At 44.5% G+C, this 12,515-nt stretch overlaps 1 protein-coding gene across 4 annotated transcripts in view; it reads right to left on the bottom strand.

Moving 5' to 3' along the window:
- WDR37 (WD repeat domain 37) overlaps window positions 1-6,676 on the bottom strand; it is a 52,973-nt gene extending 46,297 nt beyond the window's left edge. For 2 of the 4 annotated variants that reach the window (XM_044424788.1, XM_044424792.1), the window contains exon 1: window positions 5,792-6,027. The gene's annotated coding sequence lies outside the window, so the exon portion shown is untranslated. Of the gene's footprint in view, window positions 1-5,530; window positions 5,619-5,791; window positions 6,028-6,655 lie in introns of those variants that run through there. The other 2 variants (XM_044424790.1, XM_044424789.1) reach the window with 2 other exon arrangements.
- Between the last annotated feature and the right edge of the window lie 5,839 nt (window positions 6,677-12,515).

The raw sequence follows: 12,515 nt of genomic DNA, 5'->3' as shown, positions 1-12,515 counted from the left end.
CTGCAAAGGATCAATAGTAGTGGCTATTGGCAATTCATCACACTACTTCAATAGTGGAGGTGAAAAGGAAGATGCAGTTTTGACTGATCAGGTGAAGCCAATTCATACAGCCAACAAGATTTTTTCAATTCTATCTGCTAGCATGATGAAGCTACAATTAATACTTAAGAATTGATGGTACATTTTCCTTTTGCTCTCTGATTTGCTTCCAAAAATATCCTTACAGCAGAACTAATGCCACACCTGAACATTCAGAGCTAATTGGCCAAGTTTTCCCTTAGACAAGCAGGGACCAGCAGGTCTGAAATAGAAAAATAATTTGATTTAAATAATACAAATTCTGGTAGATCTTCCCACACAAGATAGAAATGAAATATTCCATAACAAACCATAAATAAAAAAGACAACATCCAGAGCTAAATACTCCCTGAAAACAGTTTTCTAGTATTTTAATGATCCCCAGAAATCATGTACTCTTTACAGATAGTAGTAAAATGTTTAAGTCTGCTTTTATAGAATGCTTCAGATTATATCTGGAAGAGAAATAAATATAAGACAAATTGTTTGTTTTATTGGACTATGATGAGTCAAAATAGCAAACATTAATGCGCAAATAACACTGTTAGATGTTCTCCCAGTACACTACCAACTGTAACAGTTGCTATTACTATTTGCATGATTGTCTGACATTTAATAATCTGGATAAAATATGTAATGAAAGAAAACCCCTCAGGCATCTGTGGTTCTGAAAGCCAAAAGACTATCTTTCTCTTTCAGGAAGTGTAAAATGCGGAAAGAATGACTAAGGCAAAATTAGTTCCTTTTTATTTCATTTAAAATGGCTTAAACTTGGGGAGCAGGAAGCAATAGCAGGACTGCTGAAGCAAGATCTCAGCCCTTTCTGCTCCACTACCTCAAACCCAGCTTGATTGTCTACCCAAACTTTAAACATAGGAATTTAAGAAGTTAAGCACTTTAAATGGTATCTACCTCATGTTTCTATTAAATGAATGCAGATGATTAATATTGAGATTTTCAGAGATTTTTCTTAGAACAACTAAGACTTGCGTCATCTTATAAACTAGGGGAACCAAACCGAGGCTCGCAAGCTGCATGCAGCTCTTTGTGTTTATTTTGCGGCTTGCTGCCACCACCCCGCAGGCACTCACTTGCAGCTTGCAACATCTGACATTTACAATATGTGACTCTTCTGTTAAGCAAGGCTGGCCAAACCTGTTACAGACCACTGTGGCACAAGTAGTTAAGTAGTCCTTTCCAAACTGTGTTCCAGGTAAACCAGGAGTTTCTCAAAAACTTACTGGAGTTTCTCAATAAGATCAGGCAAAATAGGTAGCCTTTCCTAAATGATAGCTTAGGCATCACCATGACTAATCTTTCTCTGTCCATGCATAATCAAAGGAGATGATGGGATATATTGTTGATTACTCTGCACCTTAACTGGGATGAAGGTGAGCCATGCTCCATATGAACTGAATACACCCAGGAATCCTCTGCAACTTGCAAGAGGTCCTTGGCAAATGGGTCACTATGGAAAGGCTTCTCAGAAGATTAAAAGTTCAAATGCCAGTAAAGAAGAGTACCCTCAGTTAACTTTAATTTCTTCCCATAATTCATTGGGTCAGATCTAGATTTACACCAGATGAACTGTGTCGATGGAAGTAAACTTATTTGCCCCCTCCTTCCACAGCATCCCCTCTAGCTACCAGAAAATACTAGTCAGACTTAGTCATGAAGTCTACCTGAATATCCTGAATGGTGGGGGGAGCAAATCCAACAAGAATAGTGGAGTCAGCCACCGCCCACAGAACCTTCATCTGATCAGGATTCAGCTCCAGCTTTTGACATCAACCAAGAGGATAAGGTTTCTGCTCTAGGTGAGCCACCAACCTTCCATGGAAACTTTACACAATGCAACTGCATAATATAATGTTGTGACTACAATTACCATCAAGATTAATATGATGCACACCCCTTTGTTTGCTTTATTCCTACATATACAAACTATGGTGAGATTTTAGCATAGATTTAGCAGCACTCTCCTACTGTGGCAGCAATTCAAACAGAAGAGCACATTATGTCTATTTTATAAATAGACATAATGTCTATTTAAATGCCTATTTATCACTTCTCTGTAGTGATGCTCATTAATCAGAATGCCTATGTATCAAACAGAAAATGTAATAGTTTAATTTCTACATAAAGCATAACACTTATCTCTAAAAGCTGGGTCTCATTTACAACCAAAAAACATGTGCTGTGGTTATTTCTGTGCCTAAATCTAACTCGAATTGTTATTGTAATATTAATAAGCATCACAGCATATGTTTATATTAAACAAGGATATAATATTGCCCCCACCATGAAACAGTATGGTACAGTGCAAATCATCTTGAACCAAAATTAGTTCAGTTAGGACCTGAGGTCAACTCTCTCTCAGCCATGAAACTCACTGGAACCTGGTTCATACATCACAGTGGCATTTCCCCACTTATTTAGCCCAGGAATTGCACAGATGGGGATGCAAGTCACATGCTTATTGTTTCCACTTTTACTTAATAACTCAGGAATGCCACAGAAACACTGCATTGTTAAGGGGTTAAGCAACCCAAAGTTAACTAAACAACAAACCATGGACTACTGTTGGGTTGTTAACATTCCAGGGTTGTTCATTAAAGGCAGCAAAATGAGTATGTGACTTGCAAGTCAGATCAAAGTGATCTTGCACACACCTCACAGGGCTGTTAAGAACATAAATTTGGTGAGGGAGGCATGTACATTGATGAAGAACCAAATTTTACACTTATTTTTTTCCTTTTCAGAACTGATAAGAGAAAATGTAAATGGTTAAACAGATGATGCAATATTGAGACTGCAAGTCTGAATCTGGTCACTATCCAGGGAAGTAAGTGGACACCTTTTCACATTTAGCAGATCTGTTTCTCCTCTTGGTGTCAGAACCACAGAAGACAGATTCAGGCCATCAATAAAATTTGGTGAATCAGAATTAAAAATGGGCAGGATAGGTCAGCATCGACACAAAGATATAAAATGTTCATAGTCAAGAACATTAATGCAAAGCTGGGGTCAAATAGTTGGCAAAATTAAAGAGCCAACAAATATGTAAAGTATACAAGCAGCAGAAAATTCAGGTCTGGTATGATCCAGTAAGAAATTGAGGCACTGAGCCAGGAAAAAATCAAGCAAGCAGACTGAAATAGGAAGCGATGTGGAAAGACTGAAAGATGCATCACACTTGCCATCAGTATTAAAGATCTCAGTCAGTGCCAAGTACTGATGAACTGTGCCTTCCTATACCAGCTGCTGGAAAATGGTGGCAAATAAAGCTGGGTGTATCCCCAGAATTCAGTCTGAACCCCATGGAACTCAAACATGACAAAGCTTGAGCTCCATGGACAGTTTTTCCAACATATCTACCACAGTGCAGCCTGCTTTTTAAACACAGATTTCTATGTTTAAATTTCTTGTACAGAATAGGAAGCAAATGACCATGGAGAGGAAAGGAGGCCTGACAGATGAGCTATTGCCAATGCGCAATATGAAGCAAGTTCTCTAGATCCACAACTAATGTGTCCAGGCAAGCTATATTATTCTTTCCAGCTACCGATTTTCTACAGTGGGTTTTTGCTTGCTGTTATGTAGCTACAATTAATAATTGCAATCATGTAATTCTTTCATAGCTATAAAAGCCTTTTAATTTTCACTGCAATACCTAAAATACATAAGTAAAATATAAACATTATGCAGTCAAGTGATTTAGAAAATATTTCATTGTATGTGTGGTAACTATTAAAAATGAGTACAGAGCTCTATCACTGAGTGATAAGGATACATGCTTGTATTATTCATCATCCCTTAAATCTGCTGGCTACTTAATGCCAACAACCAATCAATAAATAAACAGCTCAATATTTTAACAACATATATTAACTTGAGTATTAACTTCGCTTAATAGAGTAGCCAGATACATCATAATTGGTACATGATGCCAATTAAATAATGGTCAGCAGTACTCATTAAGGAAGCTCCCAGCTTAAAGAGGGTAGAAAAAAATCAGATACATGACCAAAACCCTCCAACTTAGCAATTTTAGTATTGCCATTTATGTAACTAGGAAATAAGCCATAACTTGCCACCTTAATCAAGAGACACTGAAACTACCTGAATATTAAAACCACATACTTATACAACCAAGTTTCAGTTAACCAACTGATGAAACAGTTCATATTACAGATGTACTGCCCAAGGTTTTCCTCCTAAATAAAACTTTTTTTAATCTTGCCAATTTAGTCTAAATATTAGAGGTAAGGTCTCCAAGCTATTAGAATAGTTATTTCTTCATAATCAAAGCTTGGATGTTACCTGAAGCTGCATATTCTCTGCAATTCAGGAAGCTGATTTAAACAAGTTAAACCAACTGTCAATTCAACTTTGCGCCATATTACACCAGTCTCCTCCAACCCGATGCCCTCTAGATGTGGCGGACTACAACTCCGATCTTCCTCAACTATCATTGATCATATTGGCTGGGTGGAGTAGAACTTAGGAAAACACATCTGGAGAATACCAGGTTGGGGAACACTGATCTACAAAGAATGGCAGCAATTTTTCACGATTTCAAACACAAGCATTCCCCAGCTATACCTAGAGATGCCGGGGACTGAATTTGAGACATTTGGCATACAACACATATGCTCTACCATCCAATTATTGCCCTGCATCCTGTGTAATTTTTCCCTTTTTTAAAAAAACAGTATTTTGTTGTGATTTTTATTTCACTTGTTAACTGCCTCTAGTTTGAAACACCATGTTCTGTAAGGCTTTTAGAAAACCTCCTGAAGTATTCCCAAACTATGGAGAAAGGGGTATTATCTGATTAGAGAGACTATGTTCAAGGATGAGATGCTCATTAAACATCCCACTCACTAAAAAAGTTGGCAGGCTTCCCAACACTAATTATCTTGTTCATAAAAAGAACATCTTGGAGCAAGGGAAGAGATAAACAGTTCAGTGTGCTGCAAACAGCTGCATTCACTTTTATTCTGAAAGGAAATGAGAAGCCCCCATTGAAGTTAAAAACAGTCAGGGTGTCATCCTGTGCCTGAGAGAAAAAGTCCTTGAACTCCCAACATTTCCCAGTCAGCTAAGAAGCCAGATAGGTCTGCTTTTCTGTCTCCACACTGTACCCTTAATCCTACATTGCTTCTTTTACTTTGTAATAGAATATACTGAAACACCACAGTCAAATCCAGGTAATATTTTCTTCTTGACAAACACCCACGGTTTCTACCTTATTCATGTAAAGTCCAGATAAACGTTAAGTTCTCAATAAGTCATCGCTACCCTAGAAGTACCGACACACATAACTGTAAAATAATCATAATCATCACACAGCCAAAAAGCAAGTCAGACAGTCTTACACAGTATCAACGATTATCCCATCCTCATTGCCTCAGCGCTACCCCGGCCAGCCTCCTCCCCATCGGCTCACCCATAAACCGGTCTTCCCTCCCACGGCCGACTGGGGATTACGGGAGTTGTACTCCTTTGGGGACGGCTGCCATAGCCTCTTCCCGCCTCAGCCTCACCACCCCTCGCTTGAGAACGCCTCTTTCTTGGCTCCCCGCCCCGCACAGCTTCCCGGCCGCCTATGCAAGAGAACCTAAGCCCCGCCGCCGGAGGCTCACAGTATCTACTGGCCCGGGCCGAGTGGACGAATCAGTGGGAGAGGCAAGGAGGCCCCGCGGCTCACCTCCGAAGTCCTCTGAAGCTCGAAGGCGGAGGCGCGGCAAAGCAGGAGACTCCCTCGCCCGGGGCGGGAGAGAAGCAGGCGGAGAGGACGGCACGACCGGCGGAGAGCTCCGTTGCGAGGGGGTCTTGGGGGAAAAGCCTCCGCCGCCACTCTCGCTCTCCCTCAGACAGGATTGCCCCGAAACGGCGAGCCCTCCGAACCGCGAGCCCACTTCCGCTCCTCGCCGGAAACGGCGCCACCGCTGCCCTCGCTACCCCGTCCGCCACCATAGAGAGGGCCGCCGAGGGAGGGAGAGGGTGGGCGCGCGTCACGTGGTGCGGAGGCGCGCCTTGCCCGCTGCACCGCCAAACAAGGCTCGTCGCGAGACGTGCCGCGCGCGGAACTTGGGCTGCGGGGCGGGCGTGTCGGCAAGCGGCGGCGGCGGCGGTGCCCGGGCCTCGCACAGGTCCAGGGGGACAAATGCATATGCCGATGTACGTGGACTCGAATCTCTCCGTGGCTCTGTGCGTCTGACCCTGTTGGTAAAAGGGAACGTAGAGAGGGGAGAGGAGGGCATTTGTTCTCAGAAAACACCCCGGACGGAAAGGCTCGTGGGGACAGCAGGAGCAGGAGATGTGGGCAAAAAGCCAGCTATTTCAGGGGAATCCCGTGGAACAAAGATACTCAGGGCCCGTGTAAGTTTATTTCGGGGCTGCAAGTCCAGATGACCTAGAGGCTCATGGCTCCAGCCCTACTGGGCTTCTTTGTAATGGGCTTCCCGCTTCTGTCTGCAAATGCCACCCTGAGGCCCGATGGGTTCAGTGAGCCTGAACAAGCTGGGCGTCATGCCTGCTGTGAACTAAAGCAGCAATCCTGTATGCTCACCTGGGATTAAGCCCCTTAAGACCTAAATAGAGCTTGTCCACCGAGTTCTGCAAAGCAATGCACTGTAAGGCTCACCGAGTGCCACAGTTGTCTCCTGCCATTACAAGTCGTTTTGCTTGAAACGTTTTTGTCCACTGCAAAGGTTCCCAGAGTGGCTAGAGAGGAAAATAAATTGCTAAATGTTGAGATGCGGATACTCATAAAAGTCTCTGTAACAATGGTCCCAAGAAAAGTCCAAAATTGCAGGCAGCAGTGTTGATCCATTGTCAAGAACAAAACAGTTCTAGCGCTTTTCGTATTCCAGATTGCGAGACCTTCCTGAAGATAATGAGTCCCCTTTGCCCATTGAAGACCAAGCCATCCCCAGATCCTTCACTTTACAAGGAACTCTATAGTGTTGCTGGGAAATTCCTCCCCCCCATCCTGTCCCTGGGTACTGTGAGGATTGCGCTAACTTCTGAAGGAGCAGAGCTCTCTGAGGGGGATGGCAGATGTCAGTGCCCGCCTAATGAAAAAGTGTCAGCTGCACTGCTCTGCAAGCCCTGTCTGCCAAATCAATGGGTCAGTGATTCTGGCTGCAGAGTCAACAGTTCAGTGAAAAAGTACAACCATCGGGCTTGCCATCTGAAATAATACAAAGGAGATGAGGAGGGGAAAAGGAAGGAAGAGAAATAAAATATTTTAAAGCAAACGTGCACCAGTTCTTGAAGTGGCAATGTCCTCAACCCAACTGGGGCGGAGTTGGGCTCTCAACTGAGCCAACAGAGTGGCCCTGCTTCCTTTCACTGCTGCTGATGCCTCATGACTTGATCCTTGCCTAAGACAGCGAAGCCCCAGTCTTGCCTTGCTGGCAGAGCGACTTTTGCAGAGAAAGCACAATAGCAGAGGGCCTGAGATGCACATTCTGCTCAGAGTGCTGAGGTTTTGTATACCTTTCTATTTTTCCCCACTACTTAAAGCTCTAATCATTGTGTGAATTTCAGTCTCACTGGTACGAAGGGAAAGCTTCTGTCTCAGTAAGGCATTCTCCATCATAGACCCTTCTAAGCTAGGGTTGGAGAACCAAGAGAAGGCCACTGAGTTTGCACAATCATGGAGGAAAAATAAACCATGGTTGCTTATTTTTCCCTTGTGTGGGTGCTTGGTCTAATTGGTCTAATACACTTTCTGGGTGCAGGTTGTCACAATATTGGAACCTGGAGAGGGCGGGTGGGAGGAGCAGTTGGGCTGTCATGGCGCTTTGTATCCAACAGGGAGAATTATGGTAATCAGGTGGCATGTGTTGAGAGGAGAAATAAGCACTGTGTCTCATTTCCATAACCATGCAAATATGCAGTGTGATCTGACAACACATGTTGAAGCACTGTGTCCCTGTGTCCCAGCCCTCCCTGTGTCCCTGCCAATACAGTGTACTGATGTGTATGAACATTTGAGCAGATTGTTTCACTTAATCGGTAAAACTCATACCGGTGTTTATAATGCAGTCCTCCATGTGTGTTTATTTAGGAAGTCAATCATACAGAGGTCAGCAGAAGCTCGTGTGAATTTAACTTATTTACTTAGTTTATATCGCTGGTTCGAATCTGCACAACGGGGCGAGTTCCCATTGCTCCATCCCAACTCATGCCAACCTTGCAGTTCGAAAGCATGCAAATGCGAGTAGATAAAAAGGTACCACTTCGGTGGGAAGGTAAACAGCATTCTGTGCACTTCTGTGTTTAGTCATGCCAGCCACATGACCACGGAGACTGTCTGCAGACAAACGCTGGCTCCCTCGGCTAGGAAACAGAGATAAGCACCGCCGCCTAGAGTCAGGCATGACTGGACGTTTACCTTTACCTTACTGCACCCAGTAGTCACACATGAGAATCCCTGGGTGATATGCATAGGATGGCAGACAAACATTTAATTGTGATAGCTATAATATGTTTGTTAACCTTATTTAGACATGGATTACTTTGCAAATATTTTACAATCTTAATTCAGTCATTCTTGCAACATTGTCTGTTTGATTAAAATCATGCACCATCATTATAATTGCCAGGTTGGGAGTAGAAGCAGAAATAAATTGCTAAACCCCACCCTCATTCTGAATTTTATGAAGTCTGAGGTGCTAATCCTCTTGGAAATCATTGGCAGTCACCCTGACTCTTCATGTGATTAATCTCTTAGTGAGATCAAAAGGGGATGGGCAATCCAATGCTCTCCAGATGTTTTGATCTACAATGCACACAATCCCTATTGGCTGGGAGCTGTGGTCCTAGATAACTGAAGGGCACTGGGTTGCTTATCCCTGATGGAGCATTTTATTCTTTTTCAGTGGTAGTATATACTCAGTATATGTCTCTGCTACAGAGACCAACACAAATCAGTGAAAAGTTCTGATGGAGCATACACCGCTCTCAATGTTATATAGCGGGGTGGCTAGACCAGCTCACATATGGTGAATGTCAGATGTTTGACAGCCGCGTGGGCACCCACAATGGTGAGCAATAAGCCACAAAATAAACTCAAAGCCACATGCAGTTCCTGGGCCTCAGTTTGGCCACCCCTCTTATGTAGTGTTAGATCTTTTGTGTTATTACATAGTGACTGGATGAAACAGCCACTGCTGGAAAGCATTTTGAAGAGAGCATAGCCAAGTGGATTTTAGTCCCAACCAGGCTGAAGAAGACTGTCTTGCTATCTTGGACTATTTTAATGTGGAATATAAGTTCAATAAATAAATATTTCAATCTCCTGATAGCCACCAGTGAGCAGCAGTCTATGGTAAGGTAATGCTTCAGATTCAGTAGGGCGCTTTCAATCAAGAAACAGTAGGGAAATCTGTCCCTTCTGACATTCCTTCTGTGCAAGGCTGTACCTGAGTGACCAAGGGGCACCTGGAACTGCAGCACTGTCAGAGCTAAGTAGCATGGACCTGATCAGTAATGGATGGCAGAGCACTGGAAGGCCCAAGAATGCTACCTGAGCTTTCTCAAAGAAAAGCAAGTGTGAAGAGTCCTAGGAAACAAGAAAAGCCATGCTGGATCAGACGGGGTCCATCCAGTCCGGCACTCCATATGCACAATGAAGGTACAGAAGGCATTCACCATGTTGGAGCTAAGCAGCTCTGAGACCACCCTGTGCCAGAAGGAGAGACCACCTGGGAACGGCATGTAGCCAACTTGAGTTCCACAGTAGGAGAAAAGTGGAATATAAACAAACCAGCTTCCCACAAGACCCCTCAGGCAGGATGGGTGTAAGAGCTCCTCCTGCCCAAGCTCCTCAGCCACTGGTGCATGCAGGCAAGTCACCCCAGTAAATGAGGTAGCCCCTGGATTGGTAGCCATCCCTACTTCCTCTGGCAGTGAATTGGAGTTTATGCTGGATGAAGAGGTGATGCCTTTGATCTGTCCTAAACCTCCCACCAATCAACTGCATGGGATGATCCAGGGTTTGAAAGTTATAAGATAGGGAGGAAAATGGCTCCCTTTCTACTTTCTCCATGCCATGCATTATTTTAAAGAGATAATCCCAAAAACTTAACAGGAAAAATGGCAGGAACTCGGCATTTTCAGCCTCGAGAAAACTGAGAGGTGATAATAGCGCTCTACAAGTACCTGAAAGGCTGCCACAAAGAGGAAGAACAAGATGTCTTGTTCATTCCAGAGTGCAGGACACAGAATAATGGGCTTAAGTTAAAAGAAGCCAGATTTAGATTAGATACCAGGAAGAATTTCCTCAGCATCAGAGTACTACAACAATGGAAACTATTATCTGGAATGGAAAGTATTACCTGGGGAAGTTGTGGGTTCTCCATCGCTGGAGACATTTAAAAAGCACCTGGACAGTCAACTGAGTTGGGATGCTTCAAACTGTGTGTCCTGCAATAGCAGGAGTTAGACCTGATGGCTTTGTGGCCCCTTCCAACTCTAGTATTTATGATTCTATGTTGTTTAAGTTTCCCAGTGGTGCTTGGCAGTCTTTAAATGATTTATTCCTGGGGTTTCATGGCCTCAACCTTTTAGCATGTGCTGACCTGAGGCTGGGATGAAGATGTGGAACAGGCCAGGCAAAATGCCAGGCCATCCCAGAATTACTTCTCAGGAATCACCCTATTGCCAGTAGGAGAATAAAATGCAGGGTTGGATGGGTCTTTTGTCTTCCACCAGACAAGAATCTGCCTGTAGACTTACTGCATGGCCAGTTCTGCTGGATCTCTACTCATGGGAGACCCATTGCTCAGGTGATGTACAGTAAGGCAGATTTTTTTCTTTGCTGCCTGATGTGCTGCACACTCTTGGGAACTGGGTCTTAGTAGCTGTAGTAGTTTACCGGTGGTTCCTTTATTGCCTTTTATCTTCCCCATTCCCTTCTCTTTTGTAAATAAACTCTTCCCACCATGCTGGTGTGGTTGTTTCCAGCGAATCAGTGCTAAATCTAAGTGCTGAGATGGGGTTGATTGGTTGAAGCAGGGGTGGGGTTGAGTCCCTGGCACAGGACTCCAGCCCCAAGTCTCATCCACAGCAAGATACAGGCACAGTGAATGGTTAGTGGTCAGTGCAGAGGCAGGTCATGGTCCTGAATGAAGCAGGGGTGAGCCTCCTCATTTCTATTCATGGACGGCCACCAAAATCCCCATGTAAGTGCAGGTTGTTTCATTTTAAATCATTCTGAAAACTAGCAACTTAAAAGTATACCATTAGTAAAACGAAGATGGAAAAGGATGCCTAACCCTTACCTAGTCGGGAAACAGAAGAGATCCCTTTATTGCCAAAGACAGCACCAAGCCTGCTAGTGGCTGCTACACTGATCCCTGGCAAACCAGAAAAGCCTGGAAGAGCTTTAACAAAACCATTCAGGGTGCGTAATTTTTTCAGGGTGCAAAGTCAGACTTGAGCCACCAACTGAAAGGGAGTATCACTCTGGATTTGCACAACCACCACCCAGTTCAGCATCTTGTGCAGAAAGGAGATGTGAGCACTGGCTCCGTAGATCTTGCAGAGTTCTAGCTCCACGGAAGCGTTTCTCCCCTAGAAGCAGAAAAACAGGCATCCACTTAGGGCAAAAGTGACAATCTAGCTCGTCTAGTCTAGCACTACCTCCAGTAATGATACTAGTGCAACAATATCATACCCTTGCTGTACTAATTTAACACAGCAAATACTGATTTCATAACCCCTACTGCTGTTGTGAAAGGTAGAAAGCAAAAAAAAGTTTAGTATAATCTTTACACAGAAATGAAATATGATGTCTTTGAAGGCCTTTTGACTCCGCCGTTTACAGTTGCTTTATTTTTACCGAGGTAACGTTTCTGCGTTTCTTCTTAAGCACCTGCCACCTGAATCAACGTTTCATGCCCCTTTCTAGGCTCGACTCTTATGGCGACCTAAAACCAAGAGGACGGCACAATTTTTGTCTTGTGCACGTGCTCGCAGCAACAGACGGATCCCCCCTCTACTGTCTTTCGCGTCCCCCGCATCCTGAAGCCTTGACAAGAGCAAGCCCCCGTTGGCCAACTGCCCATCCAAGCCCTTTTTCCTATTGGCTCGCCACTGTATCCTCCTACTGTCCGCCCTCCTTTTCTTGCTCGCGACGTCGATAACTACGATTCTGGCCCACCTCACCCCCGCAGCCGTTCCCTTTGACCCCTCCCCTTCTCTTCCTCAGCTTCCCTTTCGCCACGCCCCCTTATTACGTCAGACTCCCCCCATTGGACTTGGAGGCCCACCAATGGCCGTCCCCCCACGACTGATTGATGGCGACGTCTTGGCTCCCTGCGCGGTGGTGCGATCGGCCCACGCGGTGACGCGCGCGCTGGGGGCCGTCGCCATTGGCCAGGGGGCAGGGGGGCGTGTTGCCTGGCGATGTGGCGCGC

Source organism: Varanus komodoensis, unplaced genomic scaffold, assembly GCF_004798865.1.
Source record: "Varanus komodoensis strain SLA01 unplaced genomic scaffold, ASM479886v1 scaffold15, whole genome shotgun sequence".
Classification (NCBI taxonomy): Eukaryota; Metazoa; Chordata; class Lepidosauria; order Squamata; family Varanidae; genus Varanus; species Varanus komodoensis.
The sequence above is the reverse complement of the archived record's forward strand: the minus strand, read 5'-3'. Positions and strand labels throughout refer to the sequence as shown.